Source organism: Triticum aestivum, chromosome 6B (assembly GCF_018294505.1).
Source record: "Triticum aestivum cultivar Chinese Spring chromosome 6B, IWGSC CS RefSeq v2.1, whole genome shotgun sequence".
NCBI classification, from domain to species: Eukaryota; Viridiplantae; Streptophyta; class Magnoliopsida; order Poales; family Poaceae; genus Triticum; species Triticum aestivum.
In genome coordinates this window covers 40680113-40696772 of record NC_057810.1, presented here as the reverse complement: position 1 = coordinate 40696772, position 16660 = coordinate 40680113, and positions in this window count along the sequence as shown.

Here is a 16660-nt window from a genome sequence, read left to right as displayed (position 1 = left end):
CTTGGTTTCCCCCCGAGGAGATAAGCTCAGATATGTACTCCAGATTCACTTTGATTCCTCCAACAATGAAGCAGAATACGAAGCACTCTTGTACGGGTTGCGTATGGCCATTTCACTCGGCGTCCGTCGCCTCATGGTCTACGGTGACTCGGACTTAGTGGTCAACCAAGTGATTAAGGAGTGGGACGTCAGAAGCCCAGCCATGACTGGTTACTGCAATGCAGTCAGAAAGCTGGAGAAGAAATTTGAGGGATTAGAGCTCCATCACGTTCCCCGACTGAAAAATCAAGCAGCCGATGACTTGGCCAAGATAGGTTCCAAGAGGGAAGCCATTCCGAGTGGCGTGTTTTTGGAGCATGTTCACACGCCGTCGGTTCAAGAAGATCCTTTCACTGAGGAAGCCCCGCAGCCAAAAAGCGCCACAGATCCGACTGAAGTCGAGGTCCCAGCTGTGGTCGACTTAATCATGGAAGTTCTGGTCATCACTCCCGACTGGACAGTGCCCTATATCGCCTATATTCTGAGGAAAGAGCTCCCCGAGAATGAAGAAGAGGCTCGAGAGATCGTCCGCCGATCCAAAGCCTTCACCGTCATGAGGGGACAGTTGTACAGAGAAAGTGCGACTGGAGTCAGCCAGAAATGCATAACACCGGAAGAAGGTCGAATGATTCTCAACGACATCCACTCGGGGACCTGTGGCCATCATGCGTCCTCTCGGACCATCGTGGCTAAAGCATACCGAGCGGGTTTTTACTGGCCCAGAGCAAATGAGATGGCGAAAGAGATAGTCGACAAGTGTGAAGGATGTCAATTCTACTCCAATATGTCGCACAAACCCGCCTCAGCCTTGAAGACCATTCCACTCGTCTGGCCTTTCGCTGTATGGGGGTTGGATATGGTTGGACCACTGAGAACAGGCAGAAACGGCTACACCCATGTATTGGTAGCAGTCGACAAGTTCACTAAGTGGATTGAGGCTAAACCCATCAAGAATCTGGATGCCGGCACCGCCGTCAGCTTCATCAGGGAGTTGGTATTCAGATATGGAGTTCCCCACAGTATCATCACAGACAATGGGTCAAACTTCGACTCCGAAGAATTCAGAGCCTTCTGCGCATCTCAGGGTACACGAGTCGACTATGCTTCAGTCGCCCACCCTCAGTCGAATGGACAAGCAGAACGAGCAAATGGCTTAATTCTCAAAGGGTTGAAACCCCGACTGATGCGCGACCTCAAGCACGCAGCTGGCGCATGGGTCGACGAACTTCCGTCGGTGCTTTGGGGATTAAGGACCACGCCAAACCGGTCGACTGGGAGGACTCCGTTCTTCTTGGTCTACGGAGCTGAAGCAGTCTTGCCGAGTGACCTGCTTCACAACGCACCCCGAGTCGAACTCTACACCGAAGCTGAAGCAGAGCAAGCCCGACAGGACGCGGTCGACCTTCTAGAAGAAGAAAGAGAGATGGCCTTGATCCGATCGACCATTTACCAGCAGGACTTGCGTCGCTTCCATGCCAGAAATGTGAAGAGTCGAGCTTTCCAGGAGGGAGATTTAGTTCTCCGAGTGGATCAGCAGAAACCACACAAGCTTGCTCCTACTTGGGAAGGTCCCTTCATCGTCACCAAGGTTCTCCATAATGGGGCATACCGCCTTTACAATGTCGAGCACCAGATTGACGAGCCCAGAGTATGGAACGCTGACTGCTCCGCCCTTTTTATACTTAAGTTTTTCACTCGGATGAGTTGTAATAAAACTACTCCTGTAGTGTATTCATCAAAGACAAGAGTTTCATAATTTTCTCAGTAATTGTTATTGCTTTTGTTCTCATAAATCTGTCCCCCAGTGGGTGGCTTAGCTGCGAACCCGTTTCGCGTAAGCTTGTAAAAAATCCTACCGAGTGGTAAGCCATCCTTCCACTCGGAGGCTTAGCTGCGAATCCGTTTCGCCTAAGTTAAAACAAAATCCTACCGAGTGGTGAGCCAGCCCTCCACTCGGAGGCTTAGCTGCAGTCCAAGTACTCTCCTAAGTTAAAACAAAATCCTACCGAGTGGTGAGCCAGCCTTCCACTCGGTGGCTTAGCTGCAGTCCAAGTACTCGCCTAAGTAAACAAAATCCTACCGAGTGGTAAGCGAGCCTTCCACTCGGAGGCTTAGCTGCAGCCCAGTGCTTGCCTAAGTTTTCGAAAATCCTACCGAGTGGTAAGCCATCCTTCTACTCGGGGGCTTAGCAGCAGCCTAGTGCTCGCCTAAGTTTCTAAAATCCTATCGAGTGATAAGCCAGTCTTCCACTCGGAGGCTTAGCTGCAACCTAGTGTTCGCCTAAGAATAAAAGACATCGTACGTTTCGCAAGGAGGACGAGGCGCAGGTCGACCCCTGCTTCCTCCTTCCGAGCTACGTCACAAACACAACGTGCGTTCCACAAGGAGGACCAAGCGTGGGTCGACTGCTACCTTCTCCTCCAAAGCCGTGCCATGAAAAACCTACCGAGTGGAGAGCAAACCTCCCACTTGGGGGCTTAGCTGCAGCCCAGTGCTCACCTAAGTTCCTGAAAACCTACCGAGTGGAGAGCAAACCTCCCACTCGAGTGCTTAGCTGCAGCCCAGTGCTCGGCTAAGTTTCTAAAAAACCTACCAAGTGGAGAGCAAACCTCCCACTCGGGGGCTTAGCTGCAGCCCAGTGCTCGCCTAAGTTTCTAAAAAACCTACCAAGTGGAGAGCAAACCTCCCACTCGGGGGCTTAGCTGCAGCCCAGTGCTCGCCTAAGTTTCTAAAAAACCTACCGAGTGGAGAGCAAACCTCCCACTCGGGGGCTTAGCTGCAGCCCAGTGCTCGCCTAAGTTTCTAAAATCCTACCGAGTGGAGATCAAACCTCCCACTCGGAGGCTTAGCTGCAGCCTAGTGCTCGCCTAAGTTTCTAAAATCCTACCGAGTGGAGAGCAAACCTCCCACTCGGGGGCTTAGCTGCAACCCAGCACTCGCCCAAACATGACGAGCACACGTCGACTGCAATTTGTGCTTCACTCCTACCTGCAAAAGAGTATTAAAGATGCTAGTATATACTCCAATCCAAAGAAGATGGTTGTCCGAAAGAAGCAAATGTATTTCGACGGCAAATCAAGTTCTGATAACGTCCTACGGACCCAGAAGTACTCAGGCATCAAGCCTGTTAAAGTTTGTCGGTTACAAAAATAACTCGGCTTTCCGAGGCAAATTCAAATCATCGAGCATAGAAGTTTTTTACCCCTCCTGCGGAGGGCTGGAAGGCGCAACAAACTTGTCCAGGTCGATCCCATCTGCGATCCGAGTGGCAGCCGCGATGAAGGTCTCCATGAAAGAACGGAAGTCATGCTTCCTAGTGTTGGCCACCTTGAGAGACACCAGCTTGTCTTCTCTAGCTTCCTTGCAGTGGACGCGGACCAAGGGCAGAGCGACGTCAGCACCGCACCTGGCAGAAGACTTCTTCCATTCTTGCACTCGACTCGGAACTTCGCAGTGTCGATGCGCGACGTTGCGGCCTTCAGTCTTGCAAGGTAATCGACCACTGCAGCAACGCAAGACTCGAGGCGGAGCACGTTCATAGCGGTTTCATCATTCACCGGAGAATTGATGGGATCCAGGGCAGTCTCCACTCGACTAGTCTCCTCTTCAAAGTTTTGGCAGAATTCTGTGGACACGATTCAAGGATAAGCTAATGCCCTTACAGCAAGTCAGTAATTACCAATCGGAAATAAGGGGTTACGTTTGAGCATGAGGAATAGCTTCTTGGAGAGTCCTCTCAGATAAACCTCTAAGTCATTCTTCTTTCCCACCAGTTCGCCAGCTTTGTCGCTCAGGACCATATTGGCGTTCTTCAGTCGAGTGACTTCTTGGTTGGCCACGTCGATAGCTACTTTCAGATTAGTGTTTTCCTCTTCAAGTTTGTTAACAGAAGCCAACTTCTCTTTTGCAAGTTTTGTCTTGTCCGAAGCCGCTTTCTGCGCCTCGGCGAGGTCAAGGTCCTTCTTCTTCAGAGCATCCCTCAGTTTTTCTGCAAAAATCACAATAAGATCAGACTCGCAGAGAGGCAAGAAGCAAGGACAGTCGTCAAGATTCTCACCAAACATACCTTTTGCCTCCTCCTTCGACTTCGTAAAGTTCTCTTGGACAAGCTTCTGGTCAAGTTCAAGCTGGATATGCTTGTTCTCCAATTCGGTATAACGAGAAACAAGGTCACAAGATTTCTGCAAAAGATCAGTCGACAGACATCAATGACAGATCACTTCTGAGTAATTAAAAGAAAAATCATAGTATTTCAAAGAATACAGCTGAATCCAAACATTCAACTGTAGTCTCGGGGACTACACCCAGTGGGTGCACTCAGCGTGCCCCCACTAGTTCTATCAGCTAGACTCAGAGTCGATCAGTCGACCGGAAGCAGTAAAAAAAATCAGACCATAGCCGTCTGACAGCAATCGACCATGGTCTCGGGGACTAAACCCAGTGGGTGCACTCAGCGTGCCCCCACCAGTTTTATTGTTCCACTCGACCAAGCTCAAGCGAAACAAGTAAAGTGAGAAATTTCAAGACACAAGGACTACAGTCGACTGACAGCAGTCCACCGTAGAATTGACACACCCAGTGGGTGCATGACAAATTTCAAGATTCCCAGTCGATGTTTAACTAACCTGGACATTACTCAGAAGAGCTGAACTCGCGTCATAAGCTGCTTGGCTGGCGGTTCGGATCGCCTTCACCTGCTCCATCATAATCCCGGCCTGGCGTATGGCTTCCTTGGCAGCGCTTGCTTGGTCCTCCGGGATGTGGTAGGTGGAGAAGAGACAAGGCGGGTCAGCACTCGACGATGAAGGGCGGGCAACCGTCAATGGCTCCGCAAAGGACACGGTAGCCTAAGCAACGTTGCTCCCCTCTGGAATCAGTGGTCTAGGTGCTGACACAACTTGAGCAGCCTTGCCTACAGTCGCCTTCCTACTCCTCCTCTGCCTCAGTGGCGCTTCATCGTCATCGCAGGAATATTGATGACAACGCTAGGTGGAGCTGCAGAAGAAGTTCGAAGTCAAAAATAAAAATTCAATCGACCGAAAGCGAAACTGCGCAGATCATACCAGGTTGAGAAGTAGCAGCATCTTCCATTTCTTAATCCTCATGCCTGGCTGAAGTCTCAGAAGTAGCAGCGCTGCGATTTCTAATATCAGTCGGTCAGCGATTGAGTCGGCCAAGAATGAAAAACATGAGTTATGTCGTTACCCAGAAACAGTCGGAATCTCCATCCTCATCTTCGGTAGGGCCTTCGCCGGTTTTGTAGGGGCCGCTCGGGGTTGCTTCAATGCCTTTTCAGTCGGCACCGGTGAAGTTGTCCGAGGGCGTTTCGTCGACTGCCCAGCAGGCATGACTCCCTTGCCGTGTTCGGCCGCAGGGTCGTGGGCGAGCTTGGACCTCCTTTCGGAACGAGGAGGCACAACTTCCTCCTCCTCTTCCTCCTCCTCTTCCTCCTCATCGGAACCTGCATCTTCATCACCCTCATCGGCAGCCGACTCCCACTCCTCTTGACTTTCTCCTCCACTTCATTCCTCCTCCTCAGCCTGTGCTTGCGCCCCGTTGGGCATCAAGTACAACTCGGTGGTTTCCTGAAAGACAACAAGCAAGACAAAAAGTCAATCGACTGGTCTGCGACGAAATAGAACGGACGGAACGAGAATACAATCGGAGAAAAGTGATCATACCTTGTCTGCCTCATAAGATTGGTCGAGTGGCGGGATCCTCCTGGCTCCACGAGGGTTGTCCTTGTTCCCTGTGATGGCAGTCATCCACCTCTCCAGTGTGGCATCGTCAACCTCTTCGGGGTGGACCCGAGTGGTGTCTTCATTACCAGAATACAACCACACCGGGTGACCCCGGTACTGGAGTGGTTGGATGCGCCACCGACGAAAAACCTCCAGAAGGTCCATGCCAGTCACGCCATCACGAATCAACTGGACTACTTGCTCCATCAACATTTTAACCTGAGCCTTCTCCTCCGGAACTACTTTCAGAGAGGATGGCTTGTTCACTCGACTCATAGAGAAGGAGGGAGCCCAGTCGACTGCCCTGGTGTCGGCTGGTCTTGGCAGTAGAACCAGGTCGACTGCCACCCTTTGACTGACTCGGGAAGGGTCATAGCTGGAAAAGCGCTCTTACTCCTCATCTGGACCCCGAGACCCCCACACATCTGGATTACCTGAGTTCTCTCGTCGTTGGGGCTGGCCTTTTTCACCGTCTGAGAGCGACAAGTGAGTATGTGCTTGAAGAGGCCCTAGTGCGGCCGACAACCCAAGAAGTTTTCACACAAGGATACAAAAGCGGCGAGATAGGCGATGGAATTGGGGGTAAAGTGGTGAAGCTGAGCCCCAAAGAAATTCAGAAACCCTCGAAAGAAAAGATGTGGTGGCAGAGAGAACCCTCGATCTACATGATTCGCCAAGAGGACACACTCACCCTCCTGAGGCTGTGGCTGCCATTCCATCCCCGGGAGCCTCGCCGCCCCATGCGCAATCAGGCCTTCGTCGGCCAGGTCGTCGAGATCCTTTTGGGTGATGGTAGAGAAGATCCAATCACCCTGGATCCAACCTTGCGGCAAGCGGGACCGTGACGAGGATCCCCCTTGACTGGTCGCTCTCCCCTTCACCTTCGCCGTCGCCGTCACCTTCTTCGCCCGATCCAAAGCCGCCGTCTTCTCTTTCACCATTGTCGCCAACAAGGCTGGAACGGAGCAGCGGCGTCGGGCAAGTTGGTGGGCGCAGCGGATGAATCTGGAGGCGAGGGAGGAGAAAATGAGAAGGCACTATTCAAAAAACCTCTGCCGGTTTCCTTATATGGGGTCACTTCCGAGTGGCCGACAGGTAGGCCCAGGCGATCCTGTCAAATCCCAAAACAGTCGCGCAGGCGATACGTGGTGAAAAAGGCGGCGCGGGAATCGAGGCGTTCCTGCGTTATCCCATCCGAGTATTGCGGTCTTCTCAGCTTCGCGTGCTTCCCAAAATTCGGATCCCATTAAATCCGCTAACCACAGGGCAACTTGTCAGACGGAAGATCTCCTGCGATCCGTCGCTCGAAAATCTCCAGGTTCATAAAGTTCACTCGACAGATATAAAGAATGGATCAAGGTGACTGAACGAAAGTTGACACCCTCACTTGAAAGTCATTGATCCAGAGCAAAACACCTTTACAGCACCAGAAAGCAGGTCGGAAAGATTGCCAACTCCTTCCTCACTCAAACCTCGATCCATTCGGGGGCTACTGATGAAGTCACGTACCTAGGGTAGGGTCATGAACCTGACCAAGGTACCCTCCCCAAGGACATCCATTAGAAGAAGCCATCTTCTAGTCGACCAAGAGGAACTCCACTCGACGGACTAGAAGACACTCGACGAACCTGAAGACACTCGACCATGAAGACTCACTCGACCACCAGGAGTTCAAGATCTACTCTATATACAAACGGTCTGTAATTAAGTAGTCTTAATGGTCATTATGACACCTTATGTAAGGCATTACCAGTAACGCCAGACCTTAATGTACTTTAACCCTCTACTACGTGGGCTGGTTGGGGTCTTGGTGCCCTCTATATAAGCCACCCCCCTCCACTGGTAGAAGGGTTCACACCCCTGTAACTCTCACAAACATAATCCAGTCGACCGCCTCCGGGCTCCGAGACGTAGGGTTGTTACTTCCTCCGAGAAGGGCCTAAACTCGTAAAACACTTGTGTGCACAAGTTCTCCATAGCTAGGATCTTGCCTCTCCATACCTACCCCCTATTCTACTGTCAGACTTTGAACCACGACAAACGGCACACATACTAAAAGAGTTATCACGGAATAAAGCATGGAACGAAATAATAATATCAGGAACACTAAGGTTTCCACAGTTTCCGCGACCAATTAAGCATCGACTAGCAAATATGGCAAAGTAGCGTAAAACAGGAAAATGTATGCTAGTTATTCTTGCATCGGAAACCTTCCTTGATTCCCCTACGGTAATAGTATCAATAAAACCATCCACATCTTTACGATGTGGTTCCTCTAAGCCGCCCTCAAAGTGTATTCTACAAACCGCGCAAGAATTATGTAATGACATTTCCTTAGCCTCATCATATAAATGAAAAGCTACTGAAGGGGGTGAATTCTTAGGATAATAGTAGAAGTTTTTCAGGAAAGTATTGGTGAGTAAGAGATACTATTCGATCCGGTCGTGGAGGAAGTCGGTGAGGCCCGCATTATCAGCCAAAGAATAAAAGTCTTCATAAATCCAGGATGCTCTCAAGAAATTATTACAAGGCCACTCACACGGCCATACTTCCGCTATGCGAGGAAGATTATACTTGGCCTTTTCTTTCTCCTTAGCTTGTTTATCCTTGGAGCTTTGGAGGGCCCCTAAAAAATCTCTTCATCATTTTCTAAAAATTTCTGAAATTTTTAGTAACTTCAAAATAAACGTGAATAGAACTCAACGAGATTGATAGCAACTACTCCCACAAAGTGCCTAGAACCTATATCATGCATTAGAATTACTTGATACCTCATAAATTTGACATACAAGCTCAAGAATAGGGTCACCTAGGCAGCAAAAATTTGCAAGGAATAAAGCACTAGAACAAAAACTAATTGGACCATTGGAGGAGTTGCATACCAAAGAACAATCTCCCAAAGCAATTTTGTGAATGGAGATTTGAGCAAGGAGATCGAAAATCGCAGCAAAATGAGCTAGAACTCGTGTTTGAGCTGGATGGGGATTTTTTTGGGGGGAAGATGGAGTGTGTGGGTGCAGGGATAAGTGGAGGGGGGCCACCATGGGCCCACGAGGCAGGGGGTCGCGCCCTATAAGGGTGGGCGCGCCTGGACCCTCGTGGCCAGGTGCTTGCCCCCCTGTTGTGTTCTTAGTGCCTAAAATCCTCAAATATTCCAGAAAATATCATACTAAATTTGTAGGGCATTTGGAGAACTTTTATTTTCAGGATATTTTTTATTGCGTGGATAATTCAGAAAACAGACAGAAAATACTAATGTTGCCTTATTTATTCTAAATAACAGAAAGTAAAAGGAGGGTACAGAAGGTTGTGCCTTCTAGTTTCATCCATCTCATGCTCATCAAAAGGAATCCACTAACAAGGTTGATCAAGTCTTGTTAACAAACTCATTCCGACTAACATGGAACCGGAGAATTTTTGAATAACACTAGGTTACCTCAACTGGGATATGAACATCCCCAATAATAAGAATATCATATTTCTTCTTGACAGTAGGAAGAGGAAATTCAAAACCTCCAATAATGATAGTTGGAACTTTTCCAATAGAATTGATGCTATGAACTTGAGGTTGTTTCATCGGAAAGTGTACCGTATGCTCATTACCATTAACATGAAAAGTGACATTGCCTTTGTTGCAATCAATAACAGCTCCTAAAGTATTCAAAAAGGTTCTACCAGGGATAATCGACATACTATCGTCCTCGGGAATATCAAGAATAACAAAGTTCGTTAAGATAGTGACATTTGCAACCACAACAGGCACATCCTCACAAATACCGACAGGTATAGCAGTTGATTTATCAGCCATTTGCAAAGATATTTTAGTAGGTGTCAACTTATTCAATCCAAGTCTACGATATAAAGAGAGAGGCATAACACTAACACTGGCTCCAAGATCACATAAAGCAGTTTTAACATAGTTTCTTTTAATGGAGCATGGTATAGTTGGTACTCCTGGATCTCCAAGTTTCTTTGGTATTCCACCCTTAAAAGTGTAATTGGCAAGCATGGTGGAAATTTCAGCTTCCGGTATCTTTCTTTTATTTGTAATAATATCCTTCATGTATTTAGCATAAGGATTCACTTTAAGCATATCAGTTAAGCGCATACGTAAGAAGATAGGTCTAATCATTTCAGCAAAGCGCTCAAAATCCTCATCATCCTTTTTCTTGGATGGCTTAGGAGGAAAAGTCATGGGTTTCTGAACCCATGGTTCTCTTTCTTTACCGTGCTTCCTAGCAACAAAATCTCTCTTATCATAACGTTGATTCTTTGATTGTGGGTTATCAAGATCAACAGGTTCAATGTCAACATGATTATTATTGCTAGGTTGAGAATCAACATGAACATCATCATTAACATTATCACTAGGTCCATGTTCATCACCAGATTGTGTTTCAACATCAGAAATAGAAGTATCATTGGGATTCTAAGGTGTGTCTATAACAGGCTCACTAGAAGCATGCAAAGTCCTATCATTTTTATTTTTCATCTTTTTAGAAGAACTAGGTGCATCTAAATTATTTCTTTGAGAATCCTGCTCGATTCTCTTAGGGTGGCCTTCAGGATACAAAGGTTCCTGAGTCATTCTACCAGTTCTAGTAGCCACTCTAATAGCAAAGTCATGTTTATTACTTAATTCATCGAGCAAATCACTTTGAGCTTTAAGTACTTGTTCTGCTTGAGTGGTAACCATAGAAGCATATTTACTAAGGAGTTTAAGTTCACCTTTAACTCTAGCCATATAATCACTCAAGCGTCCAATCATGTAAGCATTACTCTTTAATTCTCTACCAACATAAGCATTGAAACTTTCTTGTCTACCATAAAGTCATCAAATTCATCTAAACATTGGCTAGGAAACTTACTAGACGGGATTTCAACTTTATCATATCTATGGAGAGAATTTACCTTTACTACCTGTGTTGGGTTATCAAGACCGTGTGCTTCTTCGACAAGCGGTATATTAAGACCATGCATTTCTTCAATAGGAGGTAAATTCTTAACATCTTCAGCTTTAATACCTTTTTCTTTCATACATTTCTTTGCCTCTTGCATATCTTCAGGACTGAGAAATAGAACACCTCTCTTCTTCGGAGTTGGTTTAGGAATAGGCTCATGAGTTGGCTCAATTGGCTCAGGAATTGGCTCAGGAAGAGTCCAATTATTTTCATTAGTCAACATATTATTTAATAGAAATTTAGCTTGATTGACTGTTCTTTCCCTGAAAACACAACCAGCACAACTATCCAAGTGGTATTTGGAAGCATCAGTTAGTCCATCATAAAAGATATCAAGCATTTCATTTTTCTTAAGAGGATGATCAGGCAAAGCATTAAGTATTCAGAGAAGCCTCCCCAAGCTTGTGGGATACTCTCTTCTTCAATTTGCACAAAATTATATATTTCCCTTAAGGCAGCTTGTTTCTTATGAGCAGGAAAATATTTAGTAGAGAAGTAATAAATCATATCCTGGGGACTACGCACACAACTAGGATCAAGAGAATTAAACCAAGTTTTAGCCTCACTCTTTAATGAGAATGGAAATATCTTAAGGATATAGTAGCATCGAGATTTCTCATCATTAGTGAATAGGGTGGCTATATCGTTCAATTTAGTAAGATGTGCCACAACAGTTTCAGATTCATAGCCATAAAAAGGATCACATTCAACCAAAGTAATTATCCTAGGATCGACAGAGAATTCATAATCCTTATCAGTAACAAATATAAGTGAAGTATCAAAAGCAGGGTCATATTTCATTCTAGCATTTAGAGATTTCTGTTTCAGCTTAGCTAATAACTTCTTAAGATCAGATCTATCATTGCAAGCAAGAAGATCTGTAGTAGTTTCTTCATCCATAACATAACCCTCTGGAACAACAAGAAATTCATACTTAGGGGGAGAACCTTCATCATCACTATCTTCAATAATTTCATTCTCTCTAACCCTAGCAAGCTGTTCATCAAGATATTCACCTAATGACACAGTAGTTTCAAGCATAGAAGTAGTTTCATCATAAGTATCATGCATAGTAGAAGTGGCATCATCAATAACATGCGACATATCAGAATTAATAGTAGTAGCAGGTTTAGGTGTCGCAAGCTTACTCGAAACAGAAGGAGAATCTAGTGCAGAGCTAGATGGCAGTTCCTTACCTCCCCTCGTAGTTGAGGGAAAAATCTTAGTTCTTTCGTCATTCAAGTTCCTCATAGTGATCAGCAGATATAAATCCCAAGTGACTCAAAGAATAGAGCTATGCTCCCCGGCAATGGTGCCAGAAAATAGTCTTGATAGCCCACAACTATAGCGGATCGCAACAATTTTCGAGGGTAGAGTATTCAACCCAAATTTATTGATTCGGCACAAGGGGAGCCAAAGAATATTCTCAAGTATTAGCAGGTGAGTTGTCAATTCAACCACACCTGGATAACTTAGTATCTGCAGCAAAGTATTTAGTAGCAAAGTGGTATGATAGTAGTGGTAACAGTGATAAAAGTAACAGTACCAGTTTGTAGTAATTGTAACAGTAGCAACGGTAGAGTAAATAAGCACAACACAATATGTGAAAAGCTCATTGGCATTGGATCAGTGATGGATAATTATGTCGGATGCGATTCCTCATGTAATAGTTATAACATAGGGTCACACAGAAACTAGCTCCAATTCATCAATGTAATGTAGGCATGTATTCCGAATATAGTCATACGTTCTTATGGAAAAGAACTTGCATGACATCTTCTGTCCTACCCTCCCGTGGCAGCGGGGTCCTAATTGAAACTAAGTGATATTAAGGCCTCCTTCTAATTGAGTACCGGACGAAAGCATTAACACATAGTGAATACATAAACTCCTCAAACTTGGTCATCACCGAGAAGTATCCCGATTATTGTAACTTCGGTGTTGTCGGATCATAACACATAATAGGTGACTATAGACTTGCAAGATAGGATCAAGAACTCACATACTTTCTTGAAAACATAATAGGTTCAGATCTGAAATCATGGCACTCGGGCCCTACTGACAAGCATTAAGCATAGCAAAGTCATAGCAACATCAATCTCAGAACATAGTGGATACTAGGGATCAAACCGTAACAAAAATAACATTGAGCGCCGAGGCTTTTAAATAGGTGCGGGCGCCCCTTGGCTAGCGAGGTGGGACTAAACTTGCCCACACCGCACCTGCGCTAGCGCACCCCCTTTAGTACCGGGTCGTCGCTCCAACCGGTACTAAAGGGGGGGCCTTTAGTACCGGTTGTAGCCACCACCCGGTACTAAATGGGCTGCGCTTCCCGCAGGTTCGCCCAGCCGAAACAGACCTTTAGTACCGGTTAGTGGCTCCAACCGATACTAAAGGTAGGTTCTATATAAGAAAACACTTCAAAAAAAATTGTCAGTTCGTTCTCCCTCTGCTTCTTATCCTCTGCCTCGTCGTCGCCGTCCCCATCGCCGTCCTCGTCGCTGTCGCTACCGCCCCCGTCCCTGTCCCCGTCGCCTCGCCATCGCCGTCGCCTCGCCGTCGCCGCCGCTCGCCGTCGTCGTCTCCCCAGCCCCTCTCCTCCCTCCAATCGAAGCCGTCGCGCCACCGGCGCCATAGGTGCACACGCGCACGCGCACGCGCACACACACATACGATTTTGTTTTTAGTTTTTTTTTTCTGTTTTTTCTGTTTTTTATACAAATGTTTTAGATAAATTAATTAATTAGATTAGATTAATGTCAAATAGTATATAGAAATGTTAGAAATTATATAGAAATGTTAGAAATTTTAGAAATGTTAGTTTTAGCTAGATGAATTCAATTAATTTCAAATTGTTATAGAAAAGTTATAGAAATGTTAGTTTTTAGTTTCTTATAATTTTAGTTATACAAATTTAGAATTTGCATATAAGAAATCATAATCCAATCATTTAAAAATGTTAGTTTTGCGACGTATAGTATTTGTTCTCGATGATGCCCAGCCCGCATCCTCGCCGTTGACCCGTTCGCAACGACGTCCTGCTTCAGAGGACCGATGTCCGGGACTGGGCTCCGCCGGGATGGCACTGGGGGGTGCTACCTTCAGGGGCTCGCCGTTGGTGAGGAACCCTGGTCCCATTGTCGGCCCTGAGCTCCTTTGGTGGTGTTCCCGTGGGCCACTTTCGGTGCGGAGGGAGCCGGCCCCGCCGGAGGTGGTGCATCGCCGTGTGAAGGAGGAGGATGAGCATGTCCATCGCTACATGGCTGCTATGGACGTCAGGTTCTCCAATATCTGGCAGGGTCTTTGAGGAGATGACCGGAGCTATGGTCCTGTGATGGTTCCTTCTCTTTGGGTGTCCACCGCCCGCGCCTCAGGAACCGCGAGTGGCCTAGATTATTCTGTAGTATTCGATCTTTATTAGCTAGCTAGCTAATGATGTATTCAATATATAATATTCAAGACGATGTATTCGAGATTATATATTATTCGAGACGTTGCATATTATGTACTATGATCCAGGATTTCCTTATTGATTGCATGCATGCATTGTAATTTGAATACTAAATTGTTTTATATTTCTTCTGGATTATTTAAATAAAAGCTATGGCAGACAATATCGGCAGAGAGGGAGAGGGTGATGATACGATATTCGATATCGATGACCGAATTTATGAAGTCATGGACGACGACTTTGATTATGATGGCGAAGAAATTATTGATTATGATGGCGAAGAAAATGTTGATCTTGAAATAACAGAGAGTGGCGAGGTATATTTATATAAGCAGGCATTTGGTGATCATCACATGTTTTAAATGATTTTAAGATATATTAACGAATCGATCTTTCTTCTTTAAGCCCTCCGGATCGAGCAAATCTTCTACAGGAAGAGTGCGAGGCCCGGGAAAAAGTTGAAGGAGGGCGTAAAGTACAACATCGATAACATCAAAACTAATGGCGAACCAATAGCGCCTAAAAACATTGCGAACAAGTTCGTTCGTCAGTGCAGAGTTCTTTTGAAGGCAAACTCCTGATCTCCCTTCAAGAAGGAAGACGGAGGAGGAGAAGAAGAAGAAGTTGGAGGACGAGCAGAGGAAGCAGGAACCAAAACGCCTTCAAGGCCTAGAATTAGCGCACGCGGACTTGGCACCCAAATTGCAGTGGCAGCAGCAGCAGATCGACTTGCTTACCCAAGAAAGGGGGTCTCAACAGCGGCCGCAGCTAGCGGATGATCCTGCATTGGATAGCAACGTCCCATCCATGCCGAGAACAACGTGGGTTCCTCCCGGGCGACGCACTGCTGGATAGATACCCCGTGGATGACATCATGGAGAGCACTAACTGTGAGCTACACTTCAAAATAAAGAACATATCCGTGAAGGCGGCGGACGCCGTTGCTTATACAAATCCCCCCAGAGCAACCTACCATTACAGAAAGATTCCAGCCAGCTATGCTCGTGTCGTGGTTGATGAGGTGGTGGACCAATATTAGGGGCTACAGCTTGACATTCCTCGAGGTGATGAGGAGCACACACTGGGAGAGGCCATACATCGTATCATCCTATGGAGAAAGGATTGCATCATCTTTCGAAGGCCACCAACACCGTGTCAACTAGAGCTTGACATTCCAGGAGGTGACAAGGAGCAGACGACTCACGCTCCTCCAAGTCCGGCACAACTTCAGACCACTCCTCCTGCTTCAACTCAGCCAACTCGTGAGGCCACTCCTCCTGCTTCAACTCAGCCAATGCATTAGGCCACTCCTCCTACTTCAACTCAGCCAACGCTTGAGGCCACTCCTCCTCCAAGTCCACCAACGCGTGCCACTCATCCTCCAAGTCCGACACCGCGTCAGCTGTCTCCGCTGCCTCAGCAATCGCGGAAGAGAGCCACCGCAGCTATGGTGCATAGTGCTACAAGTCGAGGTAGTACAGGAGGTACAGGCGGAGGCAAGCGATTTCAATATGGTCCAAGAAGCCTCTCGCCTCTTCCGCAGAGGCCTTACGACATGACCAAGGAGCAAAATGAAGCCGTAATGAAGGCCCAAGTGGATGCCCATTTTGGACCGAAACCGCCACCGCCGCCAAGGGAGAAAGTGCCTGAGGATAAGATTGACCACTTTATTCATATGGCTAAAGCACCAGCTCCCAAGCCTGTTGACTCAGACTATGAGCGCCAAATCAGGAAGGCACATCGAGCATGACAAAAGGAGTCAAGCTCGAGCTGAAGCCAAGTAGCTGGCCAAAAATGCGGGAAAACTGTTCCCCAGCTAGGAGAACAGGCGGCGCAATCGATCCCCCCGCTTGTTGTACCAAGACATGAGAGTACCGGCGCCGGTCAGCTGGTAATAACCGACGAGCATAGAAGGCATGCTGAAATGCTCGATATCACTGTTGGACAACTCCTCGAGATTGAGCCCATTCCTAAGCTTAGAGAGCACGACATAAAACGGAAATATGTCCGCTGCCAACCTTTTGTCAAGCTTGAGGAGGTCAAGAACCTCCCAACGAGAATGTATGAATTGCATGATTGGTACATGAAAATTACCAAGAGTACCAATTGAGAGGGCCTCATGGTGGAAGTCAAGGAAGAGTATTACTTCCATAAGCTAGCTCTGGCCGTTGAGTATTCAGAACTAATTTCAGTTATACAATCAAGATGCACTTGACAAATCTTTCGTCAGTTGCTATTGTCTGTAAGTGATTTCTTTCGGTAATTTAAGTCTCAAGCTAACTGTAGTGCCCATTGATCGATCATTACCTGTAATTATCCTCACTATATTCTTTTCTGTGGTATTATGCAGGATGAAGATGTATGGAATGAAAAAAAGGTGGATGCTATGGCATTGGGTTCATTGACCCAAATACCGTTAATGAACAAACATGGACATATGCATGGTATAAAGACGATGTAGAGAAAAA